Raw genomic sequence first — 18,625 nt, 5'->3', positions numbered from 1 at the left:
GGTTTATATTATTTTGGGGTTTGACACAAGAAACAAACTGTAGTGTGGTGTGTAGTGTTGGTGTGGACATGGCCTCATAGAGGGAGTGTTTCTGTTCAGTATATCAAATTCTCTCTGCTTCACTGTAATCAATGGGTGACAAATGTTATACTTTGCAGTTGTAGAATGAGATTTCATATCTTTAAATTGTATGAACTGTATTCTTTTCTATTGCCTTTGTGTATTCCTGCCAGTTCTGTCTGTAACAGCAACGCCTGTGCAGACAGAAAGTATTTTACATCGATAAACAAAACTTCTATGAGTGCAATGTTTTGGTGTCGTGTGAAGAGAGCCCAGACCCGCCCTGTAAGAGGCCACACCTTTTGCTCTGTAAAACAGACCCGTATCGAGCTTGTGACAATCCGCGACTTGCGAGTTGGGATCTCAGAACCAACTCGGCCCCTGAACTGACAACGAATACCCATCTTGGGAAAGTTTCAAGGTCCCTCGTCCTCCCTGAGGAGCTTCGCCCGACCCACACCTTTTGTTGTTTAACTGTTATTTCCTGTAACCCTGAATATTATCATGGCCAGAGCTCATTCTGGTGAGATTCTGCAGCTTTGCTGTGAACTCGGTCATCACTGTGCAGTGAATATAACAAATCTAAAACATGCCACAGAATTGGACCTAAAAGACATTTTTCTTCCACACAGTTTAAGGGCGGGCGATGTTTTGTGAATGAATAAAAAATAAATACCTTTTCTTCAAGAAATTTTGGACTCTGGACTTTTTTTTCATTTGAAAACATACAATTTAACACCTATACACTACAATATTCTTTAATTCATGAAAACCTTTTGCAAACATTATTCAGATTGATTACAAAAATATTTAATTCATTTGACGTTCTAGTACCTCGAAAACATTTTTTTTTAAATAATGCATTTTCTGTCACCTTTCAGATGTCTATAGATCTATCTTCTGTAATGATTCATATAATACCTGCTTATCATGTGGAGGTGCTTGACAAAGCTAATTGTGTAAAACGTGTGTGTTTCATTATTAACAATCCAGTGTGAAATGTTCACAGATGTAATAAAGTTTCCTTTGGGGCCCAGAGATCGGCTGTGGCCCGGGTTTGAAACACAATGGCCTCCTGCAGGCTAAGCTGATGCCAGACAATGTAACGCACACACACACACACACACACACACACGTATATCAAGCCCAGTCAACAGTCTATCCCTCCACAGGAAGAAAAGAGAGAGGGATAAAGAAGGGAGGGAAGGTAGTACACAGCAGCTAATCCTGCAAGCTCACTCTTCTGTTTATCAGTCGGACGGAGGGAGGGGGAGTTGGCAAAAGGGAGGGACCAGCGAGGCCTCCTGATCGGTCTTTTGATATTTTAAAGAGGTTTGTTCTCTCCTCCCCAACACTCTGCTGGAGAGACAGTGAGAAGAGATAGAAAAAAGCTGCAAACAGAGAAAGAAGAGAAAGAGAGAGGCTGAAAAAGACAAGAGGGCAAAGGAGGAGGAGGAGGACAGAAAATACATTGGACAAGACAAACTGAACGGCTGGAGGGAAAGACGAAGTGAGACCGCTGGAAAACTGGGCGAAACTAGATCGAAACAGCGGGGGGAAAAAGCTTCAGCCGTGAAAGAAAAGAGAAGCTGACTGAGAGACTAAGATTGACTGGCGGAGTGAGTGATCGAACAGAGAAAAAGAGAGAGACAGAGTGCTCCAGGCTCGACACAAGGGCCCCATTAACTTGACCACTTGCCCTTTGCACACAAAGGCGAGGCCAGCCCACTGCCCCTCCCACCCAATTATCCACGATTAGGCTCAGTGCACTGTGTCAAGATGGAGAGGGGAGGAAGAGAGGAGAGGGGGAGAAAGGCGAGTACAGGGGAGGAGGAATAAGGGGACAGAGGGAGTAAGGGAAAAGAGTAATGACTGGAAGGAAGTGAGGGCCGGCTGATGAAAGTCAACAACATTGTTGTGAACATGGAAGGGGTTCCAACATTTGATTTAGCACCCTCCATGCAAAAGAGTGTCCTGTGAGTGCGTACTTTGGCAGAAAAAAACTCAGTCTCCACTGCAAACTTCCACTCCCATGATGTACTTATCTGTATTTGCTTGTGTTTCCTATTTGCAGTATGATATGTGTCTCAATTTGCTTTTGTTTGATTTTTGCAACAACAAAAAAGAAACGTAGTTGCTTGCACTTTCACTCTTCTTTCTTTAATTCTACACTAATTATCTTTTAGGCAATGACAAAGTGTTATATGTTGAACGTTTGATTAAAAAAAAAAGAAGCTGTGGGCGCATCCAATACTCACTCTGTGGGAAATACCTAGCTGTTTAGCAGCTAAACGCTCCGCTTTGTTCACCAGCTGGTTGCTGTCTTTGTCTGTCTGCTGTTTGCTGCTGGGCAGGTAGCGTCCAGTGGCTCTATGAGCGCTTTGTGGCCCTACTGAACCAAAACCGTGAAGTCGTGGGACCTAAAACCAGAAGGAATAAACTAAAAGACACATAAAAGCTCAATACAGCTGATGGGGGCTGCAGAGTCTGCTCATAATGTCACTATGAGCAACATATAGTCATTTCATCCATTGATGATAAGAAAATACAGCTGTGAGTTAAAGTACATTACGCTTCCCTGCTGACTGTTCATTATAGGTGTAAAAATGTAACTTTAATTAATCTTTTCGAAGGCAGCTGGCAACCAACATGGTGACCCCTTTACTCCAAACACACACATATACACACACACACGTAAGCCGATGCATGCAAACAAACCCGGCATGCAAACACACACATTGACGAATACACAAATCGTCTTCACCACACTCACCATGGGCTCAGCTGCAGTCCAGCCATGTTGTGTCATGTTGTGCTTTGTTGATACTCTGCCGGCAGCTAGCTGGCATCCCCAGGGCCGTGGGCTGGTTTCCACCGCAACATGGCACACTACCGCTGACAGCAAACACACAAACACACACACACACACACACACACACACACACACAGACGCGCTGTATACCAACACAGTCTCTGCCTTCCCTTTGACTGACATGCATTTGAACGACTGATATTTTCGGTGCCACGATTACTGCCGCTCTCCAAAAAGTCTTAACACGTCTTAATTTTTTGTTTTTGAAGTACAAGGTCAAATAAAAAGGTTTTTCATTTGATCGGAGCCAAATGGATTTTTCCGCCTTTTTGTGTTTTTATTTCATTTATTTTACATTTCACAACGCAATGCAATCTTCATTCCGTTGCTTTGTGGTTTTTGTTATGTAAAATAGTTCAGCCGACACACATGACCTGCAATTTGACCAAGAAGAACATGTTTACGCTTTTTGAAGCAAAGATAGGAAAGCTTCTTCTTTTGGACGGTATTAAAAATGCTCTTAAATTATTATTCATTACATTTGCCCAAAACCGGGCGGATAGTACATCTAGGGATGCACACATTTTCTTCTTCTCCCGTTGAACGAGATACAGATGGCGTGCCCGGTGGGGTCGGGTGCTCGGCGTCGGCCGCTGCACACTTTCCAGCCACGACCGCAGATTGAACTGACCCGTGTTCCAGCGCATTCACTGTACGTGCTAGCGGACATGTTTACGAGTCCCCCTGCTCTGTTCTGTAACCCCTCCCTGTCACCACTTCGTCCATCACCCAAAATCTCTCAAAACCTTTCAAGCCTTTCCCTTTCTCTTCTCCTCCTCAAGGCAATTTGAGGAGGGCTTTTTAAATGATCTGCTCATTATCGGTAGTGGAGTCACTTGGGTTTTTTCAGCTCCATGTGCTTTCCTTCCTGCTTCTCCCCTCCTCTCCTCTTTATCTCCCTCTGTTTTTTATGGGGCTTTTTCAGCCCCCCCAAACCCCCAACACACACACACACACACACACACACACTCACCTCTCCTACCCCCCCGCACCTCCACCTCCTCCCACTCCTCCCTCCAGAATGGCTTTTTGGTCCGTTTGTTTGTGCTCATGAAGTGGAATGCAGCAAAGTCCCTGAGAGCAATTTTTCCTTTTTTTATTTTTTATTTAGAAAGCAATCGAGTATGAGTTGACATGGCAGAGTGGGAGACACACACACACACACACACACACACACACACACACACACACACACCACATTTACAACGCACACCTGATGCTGGCCTTGACAACAATATTTTTTTTCCATTACATGAGAAGGAATTGAGAAATATGTGAAGATAGAATTTGGTGGTATTAATGTAATCACCCGGCGCTGAGTGGAATGGGATACTGTCTATACCGTGTTAGATTTAGGGGTTTTGTCGAGTTTATCCTTGTGTATCTTTCTTTTTTTTTACAATCTCTTTCACTTGTAGACTTGTTTAAAAGACGTAAACACACAAACTCAAATGTGCGTTGACTCCCATCTGTCCTTTTGAAGGCTTTGCTGGCTCTATAGCTCTTGTAGTTATCCCCATTTACCTGTCCACCAAGCCCCTCCCCCCTCCTCATGTCTAATACCCATTTATCCTCTCCATCTGGATATGCAGGAGCCTACGTTCACTTACTGACTTACCAGCTGACTGACTGGAGTTAGCTGAGGTCAGTCTGGACAGTGAATATGTATGGTATACACACACGCACACACACATTCACACAGTACAGTGATGCTTACACATGAGCTTATAGCAACGGGCTGCTAATTAAGGAGGCTGCGCTGTTGACGAAAGCACTCAACGTATCGCTGATTAGGTCAGGCTAGGTGGAAGCAGCAGACGCGGGGAGAGAAATACGCGAGATATACAGAACGGCACACGGTTTGTGTTGGTTGAGTCCTCCCTATCAATGTTGACAGTCTCTTGTGGCCGTGTTTACCCTACTTTTAACAGCGGAGGCCCGATATTAGCCGCCGTAAGAGCCGCGCTGAATTAACACCTGCCTCACCCCATTCATGCAGCTCCTCTCTGTGCTATTGTCTGCCCGCGACTTTGTCAGTCAGTTAATCAGCGAGGCCATCTATCAGTCTGTGAAACAGCCAGTTTGTCAACGAGCCGCCAAATCTTTACACGTAATGAGTAAGACAGACGTTCAGTTAAATCAGACAGCAAACAAGCAGCCAGCTGCATTGTTTAAGCGCGGAGGTCTTTATTATGCATCACGCATAATTGATACAAAAATTACACTCTGTGTTGATATTCAACTGATATTTTTTTTCAACGAGACAAATAACACATATATCTTTCAAGATTTTTTACAAATAAAAACAGTCTTAGCGCTTGATCATTTATTTGTGACCTGGCCCTGACCTAACTTACCTTTAAGCTGCCTTAACTCCTTCTCTCACCCGAGCAAAGAGCAGATACTCAGCAGCTTAACCTGGATTTATATTAAAATCTACTCAGGTTAAACTACTGTTTCACTAGTCTGACAGACTGCTTACATAAGACAACTTTTCACACCATTCTCTGACCTAGTGTACCTTTAGAGCCTCATTGAATCCTGTGCTCACCCAAGTTAAGAGCAAATACTACACTAAGAACAGCATTACTGAATGAGCGCTTCCCTGATAATCTTACAAATAGCCACTAATTACCAACCCCACATTCCTGAGAAACTTAATTATATCCAATGACCTTTCAGACCAAAAAAGGGAACATGGTTTTAAAATGTTTGTTTCAACAAGTGAAGGCCAGAACAGCCTGCTTCACTACCGGCACCCAAACACTCAAAACGACCTCCGGAGCTCCATAGTTGAATTACCTCTGTGTATATATAATACCTGCTAACGAACTACAATCACCTGACACAATATAGATATATATGCAGCACGCTGCTCATCCTACTAAGTAGGGGTGGGAATCACCAGATGTCCCACAATACGATATTTAAGTCCCGATACGATATTATCACGATACTGTGATACCTTGAGTATTGCGATTTATTACCTTTTTTTCAACTGCAAATTGTCCCCAAAGGAAAACTTTGTCAACAAAAAATAAATTGATTTTGTTATTCCAGGACCAAAAACTTTAGAATTCATAAATAAAAAATTGATACTCGGCTTCTGTGTATCCATACAATATCGCCACACAAAAAATCGCGATATTCTGCTCTATCGATTTTTTCCCCCACCCCTACTACTAAGTAGCAGCCAAATAATCACTCTTTACCTCATCTTAGCAAGCGGCAAAGCAGACACTGCATCTACCACTGCCACTACCCCCACTAACTAGCCCGCTAAGCTAACTAGCATGCTTCCTGGTTAATCCAACTTTACCAAACAGCGACTTGCTTGAATTCATATTTTGTCTTCTATTGTTTGAATCCAAAAAGGCGCAATTCTGCACAGTGAGGAGCAAACATCCAAGTTAAGTGACAACAAGCAAAACACGGTTCTGATTTAAGGAGCACTTTAAGCTGCAATCTTAGTTTCAATCTAAAACTTTAAAGAAAACACAGAAAATCCTTTCGAAAGTGACTTTTGAATGGATGACACCAGCTTCTGTAAATCTCGCCAAACCTTCATGTATGCTTGACCATATTACCTTTCTGTGCACCCGTCTGTCAGATCCTGTGGTCCGCGGTCGCCAGGGCAACAGCTGTAACCTGCCGACCCATGTTCCCGTGGGCCAGGGGGCCATTAGGGGGCCAGTCAACAACCCTCTCTTCCTGCCACAAGTGGTGGCTGGCGGGTTGGAGAGGGCCCTCGTCTCTGCTTTGAAGGTCAACGAGGCCGCGGCCCGGCCCTCTGCCAGTGACTCTTCGGCCCCGGCAGACCAGCACGGCAAAACACAGCTTTGAAATGAAGGTCCAATTCAACCGCACACAAATATGACCATTGTTACAAGTCCCGGGTTTAAGTGCATATCCTGGATTTGAATTACTGCTCCACTTTTGGCTCATCCAGTGATGAAATCAGTTAGGTATTTCAAAACGTACAATTTTTTTGGGGATCGGTAAGTGTAGTCTGACAAGCATACTTTTGAAAGGCTCAGGGTTTTTTTTCATGATCACTTACTTCCCTGGTGGAAAAATAGACTCTGGCAGTGATTGCATTGCTAATAGCGAATAGCTTCAAAAAGATGTCACTGTATCCTCACCACAGACCGGTGCTGGCCAAGCCTTTTGGTTTCTATCTATCTTCATGTCCACTTGTGAACCCTCGGCTCACGTTTAATATGTTTATGAGCTGTCGGCTCTCAAATTGTTTAATCTATTATGATTTTTTCAGAGGCTTAAAACGGACAAACTACTCACTCTCCAAATAAAAGAGGAGACATGCCTTTTTAGGGCCAAGGATTCTCGTAAGAGACTGAAGCCATATTCAAAGTGCAGTTTCTTTTATTTGCTGTAAAGTACAATGTTACCATGAAACCTGAAATTAGATGAATGAAAAGCTATCTAAATTCACAATTTAATTTGAAAAGTATTGAACACGGAACATTTTTTCTCACAGTCTTCTCCTATGTCAGCTTACAGGGTGGCATGCACCTGTTCCAAACAAATTTTCTAGCAATTCTGTTTGGAGGAGGTAAATACTCCAGTAGCCACTTGTCTGCCTCCTTAGGGGGAAATGTACATAGATTTTTTTCCACACTAATCCTTGTGCAACAAAAAGGCATTTTGCTTCTATACGCCGCTTGGGTAAGGGTTTCAACAGATACACTCATCCTTACAAACACACACACTCGCGCGTACACACATACACACATTTGCCGTCCATATGTGCACAAGGACTTCGGGCGCAATTAACCTTTAGCTGATTCAGTCCTGGTACTCTGTTTGATTGAATAGAGCTGAAGTGTTCCCTAAGCCATAACCACAACCCTGTGTGAGTGATTGAGGGAATGCAAGTCTGTGTGTGTCTGAAATGCTGAATGTTGAGCTTTTAGTAATGAGAAGAGGGGAGGTGGCCTATTTCCTGGTTTTCTTATAAATTCCCAGGTGACTACGCCTGTAAATCTGTCTGAGTTCGTGTGTATTTGTGTGTGTGTGTGTGTGTGTGTTTGCTTCTGACTCGCCTTAAGTGCAGCCACTTCTCCAGCCAATGAGTTTGGACTGTGGGCTTTGGTGTTATGGCCCGGGTTTATCCTGCGGAAGGAGAATCCTCTCCTCCAACTTGAGTCTAGCCGTCGGCCCTGGCAGACTGTCGTCTGTCAAGAGTCTACTAGCCTTCAGCTCTCTTTTTTGTTACTGGCTCCAATGGATTGAGCTAAGTACGTGCTGACATTATTGGAATCCCCCAAAAATATTGGCATGATTCAAAAGAGCCAGCTTATTGTCGCCCTGCATGTGTGTATATATAGTTTTTTTATCATCTATGCTCCATTAGCTCGTACGTTCCGTATCATATCCGTGCTTACATTCAACCCGGTCTCACCTGGATCTCAGCCACGCAGGGCGAGCGAGCCATTAGTGTGTAGTGCAGTTGGTGCCGGCTGATTCAAACAAGCTGTGGAGGCAAAACTGAGCACTTAAAGCCAGGTTCACATAAAACGACTTTCAGAGTCGTTAGATTGCTGTACTGTTCGCACTGCACCACTCGCTGTCTTGTAATCTCGAGTCTTGAGGTCATTGTGGGTTTTTTTCCACTCTGCATGACTGACTGGTGGTCACACACTCCAAGTTCCTTCGGCAGGTTTTCAAACTACGCTTTGTCGCGTGAAAAAACAAACGCGAGCATGTTTTCGTTGGCACACGTGTTCACATGATAGCCTGTTTCCACGATGTAGACCAGTCACTGTGTTGTGTTCTCTGTGTATTCACACAAACATCCAGTCCTAGTCTGTGTTGCAAATGCACTTAGTCATCAATGTGGTGCGAGTATGAGCTATTGATGTATTGATGAAATGCATAACCATGTGCAATGTGCAATGTATGGTCTGAACCTCGGTGTTGCATTCGTCTCAGTAGAAGTCATAATTGGGCTGCAACTAACGATTACTTTCATTATCAACTAATCGGACGGTATTTTTTTTTTCCTGTGAGTAATTGCTCTCTCAAAGTATTAAATAATTGCTCTCACATTGTTTTTATGGCCACAGTGAATTTTTCACATTGCTTGTTTTTTTTTGCAAACACAAGTCCAAAAGCCAAGACAGGACAGGATAATAGCAAACTTAGTTTTCCTGCAATAACAAAACGTTAACTCCAGAACAATCTCCTTTCACCACTTTAGCAGCACTGTGATAAATACACAGTCATGGGGGACGATGGAGGAATCAATGATGAATCAGTTTGGACAGACAAACCCTTAAAGATCATAATGTGCTGCTATTTCAAAGAGTCTGTGAAAACTGTGTGGACAGATGAGTCTGTTAAAACACAATGTCCATCTTAAATCAGTAGCAATTGATATAATATAGTATGCTGAGATAATTTCATGCAAAAATAATGGTACAGTTCAAACAAAAGGATTTGAGTTTTGGGCCTTTGTAATGAGCCATAAACCTTCACTAACTGAAGACATTTGACCTGCTGCTGTTTATAACAGCATCAGAATAACTCACTGATCCTCCCTAATCCAGGATTCATTGTCATTGTGGAGTTTCTATGGCTTTGAGTTCCTATCTTCACATACTGTATGTAGTCTATTGTACTTTTGTGTCCGCCATGTTTGTCTGTGTAAACATGTGCGTGTTTACATGTATCTGTGTGTGCACCTGTGTGCACATATGTGCACATGCATGTGTATGTGGGCGCGCACGGCTGCATCGTGCTGCCTCCCTGCAGCGCGCTCATGCTATAACATGGCTGCGCTAGCTTAGAGTCATGCAGCGTGCTGTTGTGCGCTACTAACTCACACTGCTCTATTAATTAGCTGTTTGATGCTGTTAATTGGGCTCCCACTGCTGCACTAATTGATAACGCCATTGCCATTGACAACACGGAACACAAACACAGAGAAGTCTCTCGCCGACAACCTATTCAAGCGCCAGAGAATGAGAGTGTGTCGGGTGAAAAGCGGTGAGGAAGTGAAGGATGAGAGTCAGCAGCAAAAGACCCGGGGAGGAGAGAAAAAGAGAGACAAAGAGAGATCCGGAGAGGAGACGAGAGAGGGAGGAGGAGTGGGGGGGGGGGGTGAATTTAAAATGTCATCGTTTTACAATACAATTCCCCAAAATGTATTCTACATATTGATTGCAGTTTGGCTATTCACGACTTGTGGCTAACTTTCACAAACAACAGTTTGCGTTTATGTTTCCATTGGATGAAAATGTAAATGCAATCTCATGTGTCAACACCTGGTAATAGCAATATCATCTTTCTATTGCTCTGTGATCTGCATAGCTCCACATCCCTCCCCTCTCTAATGACACTGTTCAGCTATTCATTGAACTGTCTGTTATCATATACAGCATGTGTTTTAACCTGTCACTTGTCTCGGACCACGAGGTGCCAACGCTGAGCAACGGAAGCCAAAACAATATTACATGAGCGGTCGCATTATGAAATTCATTTTGAGGGAAGGAATGTTGACTGTATATCTGTAGTTTCACCATTTAGTATTTCACACGAGTGCCAAAAGTTCTTTAAATGCCACTTTTTGAATTGCGCAGAAACTTTACTTTTACAACAAGGGGCCAAAAAGTCAACGACAGAATGCTTTTCATTCATACTTTTTCAAATATATCTGAGTTAACTCAAATAAAACGGGCTCTATTTCAGAGTGGACGCACAGGCTACTATGATCTGAATGGAACAATTATATAATATTATAATTGTCAAATGTACTTGTTGCCACATTACCTTGGGGTTCTGGCAATATTGATTGGATTGTAAGTCAGTCCACCACAAATATTAAATGGATTTCCATGAACAGTTAAGATCCACACAGGAACAATGCTAAGGACTCTGGTGATTGACTGACCTTTTATCTCGTGGCACCAGACATCAAAGTGTTCATATATCTAGAGAAATATATTCACACCTACAAAATAAACATGCACATCATGTGTTACAGGCACTTCTGGTTCACACACAGTGAATAACTCTGACTCTGGTCAGCTGACTTCTCATCTAGTGGCTCCAGCAGCTTGACATGGAGTAAAAATGATCTTGGTGACTATTGGATGGATTGCGATGTCATCTGATACAAACACTCATGTTTCCCACACGATGAATTGAAATACATCCGCTGATAACATTCATCAAAATTTGAAGATGAACACATTAAAAAGGATCAGAACTCATGCCTCTCCTGTATTTCTGCACAACAAGCCAAACTGAAATGGGAACCAAGGCGAACCTGACCTGCTAAACATTAGCATGTTACCACAATAACTAGCATTTAACTCAAAGCACCACTAAGTACAGTCTCACAGAGCCACGTGCACGTTTGCAGACTCATAATCTTGTCTCTCTTTTTGTGCGTATCAATTATTTCATTATTTTTTTTTCTCCCCTATAAAGGGGGGCTGAGATGTGTGAGCGTACATGTGCTTCTATCCACGTGCATGCATCTACTGGTGAGTACAGCACTGTCTTTAATGGTGGTGGCAAATTACAGACCAGACCATTACCTACACACACACACACACACACACACACACACACACACACACACACACACACACACAGACAGAGCTCTTTGGACATCTGGACACACACCTGTTACCTACCTTTTGGTAGCCTATGCAGCACCCCCAACTGTGCGTGCGCGCACACACACACACACACATACACACACACACACACAGTCTTTCGCTGAGGCTTTTTCATCTATTATCTAAAGAAAAGTACTCTCACTCTTAAGCTGGTATCTGGCCTTCCTACTCTCTTTCCATTAGAGGCAATTACTGCTGAGACTACAGTGCTAGCTGCAGCATTCTCACACGGTTTTATCGTCATCAAGAGCCGGCTTGTTCATGTCAAGTGTACATTGTACACACCGGAAAACAAGTTACATGATACTTCAGTCAATAAGGGCATGTAGCTGGGAATTCTGACTTTTTTTTTTTCTTCCCATGAATGCACGATTCATACTCTATTTTTGTTTTCCGTGTATGTCTTTAATGTTGGAGAAAGCAAAAGAAATACAGCCGACGTGTTGCTCGTTTTAAATGTTAATTTTCCAAATAAACCTGTTCAACAAAATGAATTTCATGAAAGTGAATTCATAACAATCTTCATTCACTCCCGTCAAGAGCAGAAACATAGAACATGATCTATTTTATTATTTGGAAAATGTCACATTTAAAAACAACATAAATTCCAACTCCCTAAATTCAAATCAACTCTCCTCCAGCCGCCGAACAATAACACGCTTCTGTTAAACTCCCATTGCTCCTGAGAGACTCATAAACCAGCCGTGACCTGAAAAAAATGGCGTCCGACGACATGAAAGACAACTTCCTGTATTTGGCCCTCGTGCCCAATAGTGGCCTGCTCTCACACATCAAACGGAGCTCAATTGGAAATGTCCCTGTGGAGACAATAACAACCTGGATGGCTTTGATTTAGCCGGAGACCCCACTGTACAAACACCGCACGCAAGGCTGTGCAGCGAGGCCGTTTATTATGTTCAGTGTCGGACTTCAGACACTGGCTGAACTTCCTGTCAGCAGACAAAATATGTTTCCTATGTCACCAGGCCACTGTGTTTGTGTACGGAAGTCTATTGTATTAGTAGTACCCCTCTTTAGCTGTTAGCTATATATGTGTATATGTATATATATTTATGCATGTATGTCTGACTGCCTCAAAAGATCTTTTTTTTTACAGTATTGTCATTACCTCGCCTTATTATGCAAAAAGTTTCTCTGCAATGATTCCAGCAAACACGTCGACACACTCTGCTTTCATTTACAGTAAATAATCAGATTATTGACTTTTTGTTGCATATTTCAATAACGACTCGAATCACGTCAAATCCGATGAATCCATTTTCACAAAGTCATGAAAGAAAGCACAACTACCCCGCCGCAAAAGCTTTAAAATCCTGGTTTACGTGTGTAAATGCAGAGCCTGTGTTTTGCAGTTGATGCCGTGTTTTCCTTCCAAAAAGACAGAGCAGAGCAGAGTCTTCGACGGGGAACAGATTTGCATATCTGCCATGCCTCCCGACAGGCAGAAAAGTGCTATCCTGACAGGCCTAATGAACTAGCGGTTTAAGTGGTCAAATTATACACTCATCCCTTTTTATCTTCTGATATCCCGTCTTTGTACAGGTGATGGAAAGGCAACTTTCCCCATTCACACCCCTTTTTGAAAAACCAACCTCGCCTAATCCCTACTTCTCTCTCTCTCTCTCTCTCTCTCTCTCTCTCTCTCTCTCTCTCTCTCTCTCTCTCTCTCTCTCTCTCTCTCTCTCTCCGTCTCCCTCTCTCCCCTCTTTTCCATGACATTGGTGGAAAGCGCACGTATTCTTAGAATAGAGGAGAGGGAGAGAGAGAGGGAGAGAGAGAGAGAGAGAGGCATAAGGGAAAAGGCAGTGCTCTGAGGCCCTTTGTGGAAAAAAAAATCATGTCGAAAAATAGGGCCTGGGCGAGAGAGAGAGAGAGAAAGAGAGAGCCATGGAGTGGGAAAGAGAGAGAGAGGCTGTCACAGACCTCAATGGCAGCATTATGTAAATGGCTGACATCCCCTGATGTAAAGCTGAATAGAGAGACATTAATGTCTTGTGTATATTTAAAAAGCCTGGCCCAACTCCTCAGGATTGCGAGCGGCAGATCCCGTAATCATGTTGACGAAGTAATGGCAGAGAATTAGTTGTCCATTAAAACTGTATTATGCACCACGCTGGCACATGAAATTACTCTCAAATAGTGGAATGGCTGAGGGGGAGTGACGAGGGAGAGCAAAAGAGAGATGGAGGGGAGTGGGAGGAGGACGTTGATGGATAGTCTGTGTGTGTGTGTGCGTGCTCGGGGAGTGCGCGGGCGTGCGTGTCTGCCTCTTGTACAAATTCCCCTGCTCTGACTAGGGGAGGCAGGTGATTGACATCTTTAGACTTTGAGAAATCAAAGCACTGTGAGTGTGTGTGGATGGGCGCACAGCAGGACCTGAAAGATTCTAATGAGGTTATAGAGGGCTGGGTGTCACACACATGCACACTCACACACACATGCATATGCACACTCTCCGCTCCCCACACACACACACACACACACACACACACAAGTATAGATATGTGACAAGTTAAAAGTATGAGAGAAGAGCTCGGAATGGGATAATAAGACGGAGGAGGGGGTGAAAATGTCGTCCAAATTAGTGAATAGATTGAGGCTCATTCTTTACCCCCTCGGCTTTTGTTTGCTCTCCTGCACCACATGAACTACAATTGACATTAATGTAGCACTTGATATGAAGGAGAACTATTTGTGTGATACAAAAAGTGGCCCGAGGCGAAGCCAGGAGGAAGAATCGTGCCGTACACAGACAGGTGGTGTCAGTTATCTCGTCTCAGTCGCCGTTGAGCAGCACTCTTTAGAGCCGGCTGTCATATTTGTCAGATTGTCCCTTTTGTGAGGCCTCATGTGTGGTATTTGTAGACCGCAGTGTGCGTGAGACTCTTGAAGTTGGTGATCCTTGAAAAACTGCTTCCAAACCAAATTCTCCTACATTTTTTTGTTGTTGCACTTGTCCAATAACACAAATATCACTTTTCTGTCAGCGCCGTCCCTGCAGCCACATTCAAAGAGCACATGTCACAGGCACAGAGGTTTGAGTTTTTTTTTTTTTTTTTTAGGTGGCAGCCAAATACAGTGAAGTTAAAATAAACATCTAAGTGATGGTTTGCAGTCCCGCCTCCCTCCCCTCCCTCCCTCCCTCCATCTTTCTTTCTCTCCTCCATTCTTCTCTCGTGTCTGAGGCGATAGAAATGTAATTCAGATGTCAAAACGCCCCATCTCGCTCTCTCCCTCTCTCGCCCTCTCCCCCATCTCTCTGTCTTTCTCTGTCCTTTTCTAGTCCGTCGTTCCCATTGTTCTCGTGGCTGCTCCTTTATCGAGCGAGACATCGCCGAGAGGGGGAAGAAAAGAAAAAGATGACATGCTTTCTCAGCCCATTGCGGCGTGTCCCCGGCTAGAGTGGCTTGTCATTGGAGCGATAGAAGAGTGACAGCTTCCACAGTAGAGGGAACACCCCTGCGCCATAATGGGGCTGACTGGGCTGCCACAGACCTGTCTGTCTGGCTGTCAGTCAAACCTATCCATCAGCTCTCTGTGACACCAACCTGTCTGTCTGCACTGTACGAAGGTCTGGCCTTTTGATTCTCTTGCTCTCAGCCTGTAAGAAACTCTCAGGGGCTTTAATACAGTCGGTACGTGGATCAGTCTTAACGGTTACTTGACTGTCAATAATGCAGTCTGTCTGTATTTCGCTGGTCACTGCACCGGTCTACAGTAGATATATTATTTCTGCCTCTCAGTTTAAAAAGAAAAATAATCTATTTTTCTCACTGGGCTACATTTACCAAGTATCTCCATCACAGCACACATTCCCATCCCTTTCAGCATGTATCATGCCATCTAGCAGCCTAATCAGACGTCACATGACCCGTTTGACGGCCAGTTGATTGCTATGACATTTCCGTGTATATCACTAAAGCCGCGCACTCCCTCCTCCTGTTCTCAGAAACAATGCACGTTCACATCCGGTTCAGTGGAGTTTGTTGGAGGTGGCTGAATGATTTTTGGATTTGCAAATAGTAATTTCGAGGGTACCTTCACTAATCGAGCCAGACACACTGATTTAATTGCATCGGACCGTTCAAGGCGACTATAAAGTTCTGATTTGTTTAAAACATTGACCTTTTTGATCATGCAAGGGCCTTTATTGAGTTGGGAGATTGGTTGAAATGGAAAATGGCAGGAAAAAGAGGAATAGTGACGGATGACAAACACAAGGGACTTTATTTGTGAAGTTGATAACTTGTCTTAAATTGACTGCAATGAAACTCGACATGAATTAATGTCATATTGGTGGATCTGAACATGGGATGAGGAGCAGGACTGGGCTCTGGATATGATGGAGACTGGAGGTGAATGGGGAGGACGAGGGTTATAAAACCGTTTAGTATGTTTGAAAAAGGCAATCGTATAAAAGGTGTTAGTCGAGTAAGTCTTTTTACATCCCTACGAGCTCATTAAGGAAAGAACACAACAGTGTGATCAGATGTAAATTGGCATTTATTGTAAAAAAAAACAAAAAAACACAGGGAATAAGCTTAAGTAACTAAAACAAATTGGGATGGTACATGCAAATAAAAGCTCCAAATAGTGCAGAATCAGCACATAATCATGTAAATTCCTTCAGGGAGAACTTGGATTCACAAATGTTCAACTCAGGAAAGCTCGTATAAGCAACCTGCCTTCATAAATAATGAAGAAAAAGATCAAACCACGTACCAACAATCAGAAAACCTCACACAAAAACACAACTATCAAGCATCCTAGTTAGAAATTAAAATCGCTCAAATAAACGCGTTGGATTGGTGGACTTGACTGAGGACGAAGAAGAAGAAGACAGTCGATGCTCAAATGGAAACCAGTATGAACATGGGGAATCCCCAGCGTTACGGACCAAACCCAGGGAGCGATGTCAGCTTCTGTTTGAGAAATGAGCAGAAATGAAGAACGGTACACAGCCTGCGACTGGCAGGGATTAATATAGTAATTGTCACGCAATGAGAAGAAAAAAGTCTTAAAATAGCATGTCAAAAAATATATAAAGAGTCCATGTTTGTTGAAAAACAAGTAATTAAATGGTCATAGTATCGTATGTCAAAACATATCCTCGTATGTTATGTACAAAGGAACATACACGTCAAAAAAGTCATGAGAAATTAAAAAAATTCAATCACAGAAAAGGTACACTACGTCAAACTGTCTTAAAAACGTCATAGTATAGTATGTGGAATAGTGTGATAGATCATACAAAAGCCACAGTATATAATATAAATCATAGTATATAGAACGTCATGAAGAAGTGTTGTGCAGTATTTCACCTGCTGGTTGTATGAAGTGGATCCTGAACTGGTGGCTGATGGTCAGCGTCCTCCTCTTGGTTCTGTGTAGCCACATATTTCATCTTTGAGTTCCATATTTCAAACATTTGGCATTCTGAAATATTGTTTTAAGGTTTATCAAACAAAATAAAACTATTTGTAGGATAGATACATTACCAAAGAATGACTAGATATACTTCAAATGTAATATGATTAGCAATTCATGCTATTAATAGCTCTAATGGAGCAGAAGCTTCTGATTGGTTGGCATCACTGTCTGTATAATGCACCTCGTATGGTTGTGGCAGAAACATCTCATCAAGGAAATCAGTGTGGGTAAATGTTCATCCCTTCTCTCTTTCACTGTTTATCCGATCTCCTTCCCCCTTGGTGGTATTTCCAGTATTGGGCCCGAATGGCCACGCGATCCAAACAGGCCCGCTGACCGGCAACACCGGGAGCCCACAGGCAGCGCTTAGTGCCTCGCCTTCGCCCTGAGAGCAGTTTGACGTGTTCAAAAAGGTCTCAGTGTCCTCGAGTTTCACGACAAAACATGTCTTTTACACTTCCTCGGGGTTTGACACTTTAATTCCTCGCTTCCTCCATCCCACTCTCCTCTCCTTTCCTTTCCTATACCCTCTCCTCCTAGCCAGTCTGGCTCCAACAATAGCCACCAGAGCCCCCTCGAGGGAGGCCGTCGTGGCACAAAAGCACAACGGAAATGAGGGGTAACTTTTAGGAAGTCTGGCCTCTCTTACTCATTACCTCCCTCTGGCACTCCTTCCTCCTCTCCAGTATCTCTCTTCTCCATCCTCTCTCTCTCTCTCTCTCTCTTTCTCCCTCTCTTGTTTGGAAATAAGTGATAACTTCTCTCCTATCCCACTTGTGCGCCTCTCCTGGGCCACTTCTTTCGCTTTCTCCCTTTTCTCTGTCACACCATCTCTTGCTCTCCATCTTCCATCTTCCTCTCTCGATGTGGACACATTTGTAGGGAGTGTCTGCCTCTTACACAAACACACACACACACACACACAGGCGGACCTTGTGGACCCTCAGGCGCAGGGCAAGGAGCAGGGGGTCTTTGTGGCGTGGGTCACGGACGTCGCAGTTAAGAAAGGACCTCTTCTGTGTGTGTGTTTGTGAGTGTGTGCGCCTGCATGTGTGTGTTTTGTGGGGTTACAAGGGAGAGGAAGGGCGTCAGGAAAAAGGAACAGAACTTCCCCTTTTGTGTTGTTTTGTGCTCTCTTGTGTTGCTCGTAGGAAGAGCACAACAAAAAGGGGAGAACCCAAATGATTTGTCTGCCCTTCCCTCCTTCCGTACCCTCCCCCTCCTCTCCCCCTTGTTACTTATAGGAACCTGTTGAATGGGCAGAAATGGCCTCGATGGCGAGGAGAGCCGCACAGACAGACGGACCACAGTGTGGAGATGTTTGTCCAACAGAGAAGGAGAAAGAGTGTGAGAAAGAAAGATGAGTTGGGACCACCTGAGTGTCACCCTCACCCTGTCTCCCCTCTCTTCCCTTTCCTCTCCTTTGGCAGTGGGTCACCATTCAGCCCAGACGGCTGACAAAGATGTCCAGTGTGTGTTTCAGAGAAAAGAAGTCAGTGTCTCAACGACAGCTTGACTGCCTTGCCTTAACTAGTCACTGTGTGTGTGTGTGTGTGTGTGTGTGTGTGTGTGTGTGTGTGTGTGTGTGTGTGTG

The 18,625-nt window shown here is 43.7% G+C and overlaps 1 protein-coding gene across 1 annotated transcript in view; it reads left to right on the top strand.

The window, feature by feature from the left end:
• Positions 1-18,361, top strand: part of camkmt (calmodulin-lysine N-methyltransferase) — a 112,727-nt gene extending 94,366 nt beyond the window's left edge. Inside the window, exons 13-14 of the transcript XR_011077079.1 lie at positions 11,387-11,442; positions 18,276-18,361. The gene's annotated coding sequence lies outside the window, so the exon portion shown is untranslated. The remainder of the gene's footprint in view (positions 1-11,386; positions 11,443-18,275) is intronic.
• Positions 18,362-18,625: the final 264 nt, after the last annotated feature.

The sequence above is a fragment of the Clinocottus analis genome, unplaced genomic scaffold (assembly GCF_023055335.1).
Source record: "Clinocottus analis isolate CAN_PGR_092001 unplaced genomic scaffold, fCliAna1.0.p SCAF_8, whole genome shotgun sequence".
In the NCBI taxonomy this organism is placed as follows: domain Eukaryota; kingdom Metazoa; phylum Chordata; class Actinopteri; order Perciformes; family Cottidae; genus Clinocottus; species Clinocottus analis.
The sequence above is the reverse complement of the archived record's forward strand: the minus strand, read 5'-3'. Positions and strand labels throughout refer to the sequence as shown.